Below are 12531 nucleotides of genomic sequence, written 5' to 3' on the forward strand. Positions count from 1 at the left end.
GTTAAAATATGTTAACTAAAAAATAATCGTTTTTTATTCGTGTTTGTTTCAGTGTACATCATCATTTTACTATACGTGATTTACGTGTCGGTAAAATTTTGGGTTTGATTTTGAAAATTGTTAACTGCTCGCCTTTTTTTTTTATTAATTATTTAGGAGGTTATTGTCATAAATAGAAAAAACTGATTTTTAATACCTTTTTATTAAAAGAAAAAAATGTAATAAAAGTAAAAGACAAATATTGTACATTTCAATTTAAAAATTTGTCTTCCTCCTAAGAATTTGTATGAATTGTAATTCATTGTTCAATTAACAGTTAATTTAATTTATATTTGTTCGTATTATATTTATATGAATTATTATATTAAAAAAAAAAAAAAAAACTGTTAAAAGGAATAAAAAAGAAACCTTAATAACAATAAGAAATTAGAGAAAAAGTTACATAACTGCGCAATAATTTGTTTTTTCAAACTGATTTATCTTTTAACCTTTTGTTAAAAATTGATATGGACACTGCATGACTTCCTCGTAGGCCTATAAATTACAAATACACTTTTTTTTTAAAATGAAAATACATAAAATTTTATTTTATTTTGTTAATATGTTTTCATCTTTTTTTTTATTGATATTATTGAATTATTGTTTATCGTAAAAAATTGTTTACAATCAGACGTTAATAATTATTAATAAATCAATATTTTAAATTAAAAAAAAGTTAAAAAAAAAAGAAATGAAGTCTGATTCGAACTGATGTGTTTTCCCCTGTAAGATTCAAATATTTCATTAATTAAAATTTTATTAGGCTATAAATTATGATATATCGTTGAAAATCTCTCAATGAGGGCTTATTACTGCAGTTAAGAAAAACTCCAAAATTAATTTTTGTTTTTCGATTTTGGGCTTTTTTGGACACTTTTGGTTCACTCGATTGCAATCAAAAGTGGAGATGCACAACTAGATGTTACAACAGTCCTGAATCCAAAATTTCAACATCCTACTCTTTTTAACATCGGCTAATCGTTTTTGAGTTATGCGAGATACATACGTACGACTTTACATCGAAACTAGTCAAAATAGATTCAGGGGTGGTAAAAATGGATATTTCTGTAGAAATCTGTAAATAGAAATTTTTCGCGATCACAATACTTCCTTACTTCGTACAAGGAGGTAAAAAAAGTCCAATTTATGTTATCAAAGAAATTGCTTAAGGAAAAACAGGAATGTTTTCAAAACTATAAAAAATCAAAAATGGTTCATTTGTTCTTAAGACTTTACTTACATACAAAAATAAAAGCGGATTGAATTGTGGTGAACTTCCTTTTATTTTAAAATTGTATTTACAAATAATTAATTTGAGGCCGAATAAGTTATCTATGTAATGTTTATTTTCTTAAACTATTTTGTTGTTGTTTATTATTCATTTACAAATGATAATTGTTCTTATATGACCTTTGATTTTGTTATTGGTATGTTTTTAAAAAAACAGTGACCCTTAAGTTTTATATGATATTATATATGAAAGTTTATACAATTAAAATTGTTTTTTCTTATTTAGTCTTTATATTTTATTTATACTCCCTAAATCCATACAAAAGTTTGCTTAAAGATTGCAGAAAATGTTTTACTCATAAGTTCTATTTTACAGCATATTCCCGATTAACCGACGGGTAGTCTATTAAACCGTCTAGTTCACCGGGTTAGTCTAGTGGTTTACTCGTCATCGCAGATCAGCTGATTTCGAAGTCGAGAGTTCTAAGGTTCAAATCCTAGTAAAAAGTAATTACTTTTATTCGGATTTGAATACTAGATCGTGGGTACCGGTGTTCTTCGGTTGTTGGGTTTCAATCAACCACACATCTCAGAAATGGTCGACCTGAGACTGTACAAGTCTACACTTCATTTTCATTCATACATGTCATCCTCATTCATCTTCTGAAATAATACCTTACGGTGGTTCCGGAGGCTAACAGAAAAAAAAAGAGAGTCTGTTAAACCGAAGGCTTTTTTCCCTTTTAATAACGTTACTTTAGTAGTGTTTTGTAAAGTATTGAAATGTCGAGAGGTTTGGGTACATTACATTAACATTGCGTTTATTGCAGATCAGATGAAATGATACACTAACTTTAGCCTGTTTAAGAATTACGAAATAGTACGTTTTAGTTACAGTTACCGACAATTGAAGTCTTTAATAAAATACCGCTGTTGTTTAAATCGTTTTTGCAGTCGGTTGCGAATAACTACTTCATTTTTGTCAGCATGTTACCGTTTATTTTTGTTTTAAAAAATTTGTGATCATGGTTCTACCGTTGATGTCTCTTTGTTTCGTCGCAGAGCCTCTCAGATTGTAAAGGTAATCATAGTGCTTTATGTTAAGTTGCTGTTAAACAGAACACACCGCTTGTCAATAGTATTTTCCGTAGTATACTTCAGTTGCCGCTTTTATGTCTTTTTCTGTATATTTTCTTACATCCTACTTTTTCTCATTTACCTGACTTATAGCTTCAGTAATTTCATCGTATTTGTAACTCATTTTCTAACGACTGGTGATCCAGTCGTCTACATTTAATAATACTTTCTCCGTTCAGTTCCCTTAAATCGTTGTAAAGTCGTATTTATAATTGTATCTGAATTTCTACTGAATTGTACTTAAATAGTTACATTTTATATGCAATATTGTACTTACATTAGAATATACATTTCATATGTTATGTATAAGTGTGGATGATTCGTTTTCTATTCTGAAACATATCTTATCAACCCGCGCGCGCGTGCGTACGTCATAATTTAACGTATTCGAAATTACTTTCGTTATGTTTTTTGTTCCAAATATATGTTTATTCGACAGACACACCTGTCGAATGAATTAGAAACCAGCTCGTGGTTAATGCGTGCATCTGTACATTTATCTATATTTATATTGCACATTAAACGATATTATTATGTTTAGTTTTACGATCGACTTCTCAAATCAATTTAATAAGCTTTTTTGATGCGGTAAGTAATAATATTGTGTATATCCTTATAAATTAATTTCGTAGGATTAAATTTATTTTTAGCTGCTCTCAAGGACAGATACTAGTCTGTTTTTTCTAAATATTATTTGATGTTATCAGTTCACACTCTGTTCCTGACGATTCAGCGGCTCCGTACACACTACATAAACACTACATTCAAGCAGTGTTCTTCCAGCCTTCTTCTACCAATCTTCATGGAGTCAATGTACAAACTTAAATAAATAACATATATTCTTTTAACAATGTATCATTTACGGAATCATTAAAAGCATTTATATACACTTATACGTAATCTTGTATTATTCATTCAAATATTAAAGGATCATATCTAATTATGAAGTGATAAATGTCAATATTTATTTATTATTTGAACCAGTGGTAAATGCATAGAGTTAAAATTACCCTAACCAAGTTTCTACACCAAGAATTTATCTCGACAGATTGGTGTAGGTATCATGATAGATAGACTGTATTATGCCATGGTATTTACAATTTTTTAGTTAACGGCACCTAACGTGGATTCAGGTCGGCTGAACCATTAAAATCGGTGGCTTGAGCATTCGAATTTGTATAACTACAATACTTTTAAAACTCTACGGATATTTACAATTTACAATTACCAATTTATTCAGTTTAAGACTATAAAAACATAAGACATTGCATTATTGCATACCGTTATTATTGCATACCGTTATTAGCACATATGATGCTATAAAAACTATTTTATGTTGTTAAGTAAGAATTCGTTATAGTTAATTCCTTAGCAGAAATAAAAAGTGGACGTTTTAATACAAAAAATTATTTTATTTATAATTTGGATTTGATTTCTTGATGATTAATTAATCTATTTATTTATTTATGATTACAACATCGCTTTTGAGACTACAATGCTTCATTTCCATTGTAATATTAAAACAAAGCCGTAGAAGTAATAATAGATTCATTATTAGTCGATAAATTACGTTCAATTTACAATAAATGAATATTCTCTGATTACATATTAATGAATCGTATGTATTATTTACTTATGTGTTATTCATGCTAAAACTCTAAAGTGTATAAATAATCCATTTTTGTATCGGTTGAGAAAAATTAAAATATCTTTGTTCCGATTGACATTCTATGTGTTTATATAACACATACGTTCGATTGTCTATATTAAAAAAAACGTATCTTTATAAAATACGAAAAAATTAGTTCTATATAAATTTTGTATTCTACAAGGTGTTCAACTTAAAAGAGGTACTAAGTTAGTGTACTCTATAAATAATAGTTTATCGGCAAACAGTTGCATGATAATTTACATTCACTTCTGTGTACTTGTCAACACCATGACCGTGTTCCTGGCTACTCTTGTTAGCTGTACCTTGTCTATTTCCTGGATTGTTTGGGTAATATTAGTCTTCAATTCCAGCAGGGTATGTGAATTGCTCCTTTAAACCCCACAGAGAGAAGTTTGAACTAGTCAAAAGAGAGGATCTTTGTGGCCACAATCCTTTCTTCCACCGAAAAAAATCATGTACTCGTTCCATAATAGAGAGTTGTATGGCAAGTGGCGCTGTCCTGCTGCAACCAGCAGTCAGCTCATCCTCTTGCAGTAAGTTTGAATAATTTTTTAAAAAATATGTTGAATAATTTCTTGGTAGACCGCAGCATCCACAATTAAAAAAAAAAAAAAACAAGGGTCCCTTGTTTTAAAACAATTATTCGTCACCTTGAAACCTCATCCGTACGTCTATTTTTTGTGGGTGTAGTGGAGAATCAAAGAAAATATACGGGTTTTCAACAGTATAGGTCCGATAGTTCTGAAATCTAGTTAAAATATCCACCAAGGTGAAACCACAATCAACCGCATTTTAACAAACACACTCAATTTTTTGCCAGTCGAGTCAATGCTCGACACGACTGGCAACACGGAACTGAACGGGAAGGATAGCGGGAGTTTATTATCTCCCTACTAATCGCAGAGCCTGGACGGATGTCCCTTGCTACTGTGTCTTTCGTTTATCGGGCTGGTCATAATTTATTTAGTGGTGGTTATAGATTTTTGTGTTTTATTTATGGACGGAGTTTGTATTTCCGTTCCGGCTTTTAGACCGATGAAAAATAATTGACTGGGGCTGATCGTGGGAGACTAGGCACATATGAGCTTCGTACTCCCGACGTGATTCCCCTTCCGGCCGTCCCCTGAAGTCCTTTCGGCGTAACAGGGATACGCCTTCCGAGGGCCGTAGTATTTGGAGAAAGCAATAAGTTTCCCTTCCCGGAGGGAGTCGCATGTGCTGGCTGGGGCCATAATTGTAAGAATGACTGGAAATAAATAGTCCCCCCCCCCCCGTTTCCGATCCAATCATACCAATATGTGCATTTTAACAAAAATATGTATTTGGTATGAACTGTTGAGTGATGGGGCCTCTCTTAACCTTGTAGTTGCATCTTTAGAAGACTGTATTTGCATAAGACTAATAGATCAGCGTTCATCATCGGTTTACTGAAGTGTACATCCATTTACACAAACCGCATTTTTCTCGTTATATATATTAGCAGATTAAATCAACAAGAAAATCTAATATAAAAAAGGAAAGGTGTATGGAACTTTATTAATTAAGCGGTATGCAAAAACGGACAAAAAATGCGGGTTTTTCTCTTCCGTGTAAATTTTCATTATTAAAGTCGTTTATTTTATTGTTTGATAATAATTAATAAAACTGTAAATAATGATTCACTGTTCTATGAATTTTTAATAGTCAAATCTTGCTTCTCGCTACGGAAATACGAGTATATTGCAGTTAGTATACGCCCACAGAAATGAGTTTTCGATGTTATCTTATCGTGAACTAGAACTGCTTTATTTTTTTTATTATGAAATTAAATGGCGAAACTCATTAAAAAATATTTAGGAATGTATTGACTAGTAATAATAATACAAAACCCCTATTGCTCTGACTTGTCACGTTACGAAAGGAAAGGTTACGGCTCTAGTAACGGGTGTATAAGATACACGTGTACCAAGCGCACTCAGGTTTGGAAAATTGGAAAATGTAAAAAGATATTGTTATTTTTTACATTTTATCAACAAAATCACCGTAGGAAATTAAACGTAAACAGTATTGATTATTTGCGTAATGGCAGTAAATCAAAATACTGCCACTACACTGTGAATATATTATAAAAATTATAGTAGATATAAAAATTATAAGGTGAATTTGCCTTAATTAATGTCATCAGTGCTCGAGTTTCCATTATCAACCAAAATTACAGTTATCTTCATAATACTCGCTTCCATCGAGATCGTTCAAAATAGAACATTCCTTGAACGATTTTTTAATAACTCATATAATTCAACACACCATATTTCTGACCGAGCCGCAATAATCCACCCATAAATCTGTATCAAAGACGATTTCTTATTGATTTTACTTATTGAATCATGTTTACGGAGTCTATTTTAAACGGTCGGTTTACGCAGATAGAGGTCAAAAATTGATGGTCATTCCACAAGCGTAATACCAACCTGATCATACTTTCCAGCACTCGGTCTTTGCTTTACGTCATCAATCGTATAACCCCTAAAACTGTCCGTTAGAACTAAGGAAGGTTTTCGTAACAAAGCGCTTGGTTGACGCTCCCAGACGCATTTAAGTCTGGTCCAGTTCTAATTCGTTATTCATCCTTCCCTTTTCTTGTGCTCGTACGACAATATCGGGTGGAAAGTTCTCATCTTTCGCTAGATCAAATTTACGACATATTTTTGACACTTTCTCCCAAAAAGTATTTCTAGTAGCCGCTTTGCCGTCGCCTTTCTTCGAATAGAAGAAACTATTTCAGCAAAGAAATCGGCATATCCAGTTAACACTAGCTTTAAATTCGCTCGTTCCGATGTTTATTTCATCGGGAATTCCAGGATTTTCTGACACATTAATGTAAAAATCATGTTTTTCCGCTGAAATACTCTTTTCAGTTTTTGACGGCTGCAAGAAATTAGTTTTCTTTCTTTTGCCGTTCACGAATGCAGGACTCTTGCTACCGTATATCAAATTTTCTGCAATAGCGAATGAACACGTTTGTTTTTTCAATCGTTCTGTAGTTGTGTTATACACGAAACGTTTACGTACAGAACGATTGTTGTCACAAAAGATTGATCATAAAATGACTAGTGTCGATAAAAATTTTTTTGTGTACCAGCCTACGGGTGAAAAATGTAAAGGGTAGCTTCTAATAAATTTGGCGTCAAGTCGTAGATGGAGTTTTAATTTTCTAATAAACAGTAATTCTCGTAGTAAAATATTTTGTTTTATTTAAATCGTTTCGGTCGATGTAGGTTCATTGTGAAAACAAAGCAGTCTATATTAAATTTTTTACGTGTTGAATATATATAAGTTTAATTACATATCGTTATCGTCAATGTGAAACCTTAAAATCGATGTACGACGGTTATTTTTGCCACCTTCATTCCAGACAGAATGGTGCACGTGGTACAGGGGTGGTTAGACAAATTATACATAGTTTTATTTTTTTAATGTTGACTCGATATCAGTATGTCAACGTGTGCAAGTAGATAAAGCTCTCTTATCAGAGGTTTCAAGCGGATGTTCCCAGACAAATAAATACTACTCGATGCATCCAATACTCCACCGGTAGAGATTGTTTACCGTACTCCATCTGTTCGAATGCAAATTATTTGCACTACACGTGCGATCTTCGTGTACGGAAACTAAAAGTACAATCTTGCTTACAAAGCTTGAAATAAAAGAACGTAAATGAAAACGTAAATTTTTATACAATTTAAAGAAATAAATAAAAATCGACTACGAGATTTCAAAAACTTTTATTATACGTCGCTAACCATATAACTGCAGTCGCATGGCTAGCTTAGTAGATTTTTGGGTTATTTAATTGTTTCTTCGTTTGGACTTATATTATGGGATGAGTGCACCGATGAATAGTACGTAATGTACGATGTGGGCTGAAAGGAGACACGCCGTATTTATTATTGACGTACACTAGAAGATATCTATGAAGTTGATGCTACCTAAGCTGTGTGTAACGACTAAAAATAATTATAACAAAAAGAAAATGGAAAGAAATATGTTTTTTGATTTTCATAAAATATATTTATTTTTTTTTTAATTAGAGGTGAAATAAATATTGTAAAAATCAAAAAACATATTTTGTTTTCAGTTTCTTTTTATTTTGACAGTTTCATGTATCGATTATTATTGGTAAAAATAGTGTACAGTAGCAGCAAATACATAACAATAACAACGAATGGTTGTTTTATGGTTTTTTTTTTATGATTTGGTTGATGAATTCGTATTCATTAGGGAAAACGCACTCGAGGTTTGTAGAACTTTTCTGTTGACTTTAAGCGAACTTTACTCTCTTTTTTTACATAAATATTTATTTTAAGAAATATAAATAAAGGTAAGTATAAATAGAAATTTCAGGGTCAAATAATAATAATAAAGTTTGTACTGCATAATCGCTTATAAATACGTTGACCTGATCGTGATTTCGTAATACACCATGATAAATGAAAGGTCATGTTCCAACAATAATTATAATTTGTAATTTATACTATGAATATTTACGTTCAAGTTATATGTAAATAAATTAAGAAAATAAGTAAAATCTCCACAATATAATTTTTAAATTCTCATGCAGACTAATTTCTTGCAAATTTTAATGGAATAACGATTCATTTATTTCATTCTAAATTAAAGGAAGACTAATATATATAAACTCCCTATTGAAAATTGTTTATAGGTTGTTTAATACTTTCATGAAACAAAAAACATCTTTTTCCTTACATTGGTAGAATTGTTATGCAGTGCTAAAATTCATATAAGCACTACCATTATCCACCAGTTTGCGTAAACGGATAGGGATGTTTGTGACAGGAAAATCCAGCGGTACGTTTCCAAGAACTTGGCGAATTCGCTCCTCCAATTCATCAAGAGTTTTTGGTTTTGTGCGATAAACTTTTATCTTTCGCCCACCCCCATAGTAAGAAGTCGCAGGGCGTTAGGTGAGGACTCCTTGCTGGCCGTTCAAGGGGGCCACAACGTTTCAACCAGCACCCTGGAAAATGGGTGTCGAACCAAGCACAGACAGGACTTGCGAGGTGAGGCGCGCCCAATCTTGGATAAAAATTAGGTCGTTGTGATTGTACCGTTTGGATACAATACTATGAACATAATCTTCAAGCAATCAAGGTACCATTCTGTATTCATTGTGTCCCGAACGAGATATGGACCCACAACTTCCGTGGTCGTCATGCCGCACCACATTGTAACTTTTGGGTGATTTTGACTTTTTTCAGCAACCATCCTCGGATCCTCTGTTGCCAAACAATAATTGTGCCGATTAACAAACCTCCCCCCAACATGAAACACTGCTTCATGTGACCACAGGATATTACCGAAAATATCGGACCGGTCTTCGTATCAAGCTAGCATCATCTCCTCGCATTCCAACCTATGATCACAGTCTTCGGACGATAATTCTTGGCAGTAATGTGGTTTCCATGGACGAAAATTCAACTCTTTCTTCAAAACAGTTCGGATTGTGTGTCGGGTTAAACCGCTTTCGCGGATTGAACCACTTGCACATTTTCCTTCTTCCTGTATGTCGAGGGGCGACCGCGTCTCCTAACATCTGATGTCGAACCTGTGTCCATTAGCTTCGAGTGGCGGTTCCTTTTTCCCGGTCACGCAAGGTTAGACGTTGCGCCATGGTCCGCCACTGATACCTGCAATGACACAAATGAAATATCATGTAATTAATTCTACCATTGTAAGAAATAAAATGCTTTTTATTTCATGAAAATTGTTTAAGTATTAAAAACGTTATCAACAATTTTCAATAGGAAGTTAATTCCCGGCCACCCGGTATATCTATTATTCTAGTCGTGATTACAACTGCAAAGATCTGAAATTTTAAAAAATCTGATGTGGACCCACATGACATCCTTTTACGCCTATTAAATTACATACACACATTTTTTACTGCACTTCATTTAAACTTATTTCATTTGAAAGTGAGATACAATCATCCAATTCTTTAATAAAGTGGACAGTAGTTACACAGTTGCATTGTGGTGGACGCCACATTGCGTCACATTTTTTTGTGGTGCCCGTATCAGCATTATATATTTTGTTCACGTCGCATGTTTTGTATCCGACGTCTCACGTCGGATATATCGGTTCGAATCCGATTACATATAATTTTTTTTTAAATTTAAATATATTGATTTATTAATAATTATTAACCTCTGTAAAAAATGTTTGAATTAAAATGAAAAGTACATAAAATTTTATTTCAGTAATAACTTCTGATTTTTTTCAGATTTTTTTTATTGTTATTATTGAATTATTATTTATTGTAAAACTTTTTTATAATCAGTAGTAAATAATTATTAATAATTCAATATATTAAATTTAAAAAAGAAATGTTAAAAAAAATTATGTACCTAAAGTTGGATTCGAACTGGATGGCTTTCCCCTTGTAAGATCCAAATATTTCATTAATTAAAATTTCATTTGGCTATAACTGTTACAAATTAAAACATGTACCAATTATAATATATATATCGTTGAAAAGCTCTCAATGAGGGCTTATTACTGCAGTCAAGAAAAGATCAAAATCCAAATTTTCGGATTTTAGGTTTTTTTTGGACACTTTTGATCCGCAGTCGATTGCAATCAAAAGGGGAGGTGCACAACTAGATGTTACCACAGACCTAAATCCAAAATTTCAACATTCTACGGCTAATCTTTTATGGGTTTTACGAGATACATACGTACGTACAGACGTCACGCCGAAACTAGTGAAAATGGATTCAGGGATGGTCAAAATGGATATTTCCGTTGAAATCTGAAAACCGAAATTTAGTTTACCTGAAAACAGAAAATTAGTTACATAATAACGATGCCAATTCATTTAATTTTTTTCAATTTTTTTTTTTTTTCCATAACGTGTCAGTTAAAAAAAATTGTCATAACCCTCAGCATTTCTTTTTAAACGATAATTCTGTATATTTTGAAATTAAAACGTTTACATTTTTTTGCTATCCATCAACAAATATTTTAACTAAATAACTAACCATAATTTTTTTTAATAACGAAGAATTCGTTTCATATTTATTATTGTCGACAGTCTCACTAGCGAAGCAAAATCTTATAGCATTTCGGAGTATATAGGAATTCATATATATGGCTACTTTTTGATTATCCCGAAAAAAGGTTTCGTTTAGTTCACTGGTTTTCATGTCATGTACGGATTGACAAGACATATTTATTAAGATTAACAACTTTTATTATTTGATAAACTTCTCCATATATATGTATATATAATTTTCTTTTTAAAGCGAATCGAGTGTCACGAAAAAGCGTCACACGTTATTTGGTGACACATTTCATTCAAAAATCGTGTTCAAAGAATGATGCTGTTACTATTTTGTATAAACTGTTTTTTATCACGTTCATTATTTTTACTTCTTTGTCCGAAGTAAAGGGAAGTATTATGATCCTAAAAAATTTCGGTTTTCAGATTTCGATAGAAATATCCATTTTGACCATCCCTGAATCCATTTTGACTAGTTTCGGCGTAACGTCTGCACGTACGTATGTATCTCGGATAACTCAAAAACGATTAGCCGTAGGACGTTGAAATTTTAGATTTAGCACTGTTGTAACATCTAGTCGTGCACCTCCTCTTTTGACTGTAATCGACTGGGCCATAGTGTTTAAAAAAGTCAAAATCCAAAAAAAATTGGATTTTTGACTTTTTCTTTACTGCAGTAATAAGCCCTCATTGAGTGGTTTTCAACGATATATCATACGAGTAAGTAGTAATTATTTTCATTGGTTCTAGAGTTATTGCCAAATAAAATTTTAATTAATGAAATATTTGGATCTTAGGGGAAGGCATATCGGTTCGAACCAGACTTTTAATTTAAATATATTGATTTAACAATTATTTACTTCTTGATTGTAAAAAAAAAATTACGATAAATAATAATTCAATAATGACTATAATTCAATAATTAATAAAGTTATTAATGAAATAAAATTTTATGTACTTTTTATTAAAAAAAAAATGTGTTATGTAAATTTAATAAGCGTACAAGGAAGTCATGTAATGTCTACATCAGATTTTTATTTTAATAACCGATACATTCTTTGTATTATACAGTGTAGAAGAGTACTAGTTTCTCATCCTATTCGTTATTAATTTAATTATATCTAAATCGTGATTTGTTATATTGTGTATGCGTTATTTTGCATCATTAATAATTCGTATGATATTGCATAAGAAGCTTTGCTTTCGTAGTGTATCCACGCATTGACGCACTGGTTATAATTTTTTTTTGTTGGAAGTAAGGCATTTTTCGGAATCAGTATTTACTGCTAATTATTTGTTATTTTTATTTAAATCTTTACTGTTTTATTTTTTATTTTTTTCTTTCATACGTCAACGGTAAAAACTAGTTATAAAGAATATTACCTTAATTAGG

The 12531-nt window shown here is 31.6% G+C and overlaps 1 protein-coding gene across 1 annotated transcript in view; it reads left to right on the forward strand.

The window, feature by feature from the left end:
* The window catches only part of LOC142322370 (E3 ubiquitin-protein ligase AMFR-like), a 190122-nt gene that overhangs the window by 136707 nt on the left and 40884 nt on the right, over positions 1 to 12531 (forward strand). The gene's annotated exons all lie outside the window — the stretch shown is intronic.

The sequence above is a fragment of the Lycorma delicatula genome, chromosome 3 (assembly GCF_047948215.1).
Source record: "Lycorma delicatula isolate Av1 chromosome 3, ASM4794821v1, whole genome shotgun sequence".
Lineage (NCBI taxonomy): Eukaryota > Metazoa > Arthropoda > Insecta > Hemiptera > Fulgoridae > Lycorma > Lycorma delicatula.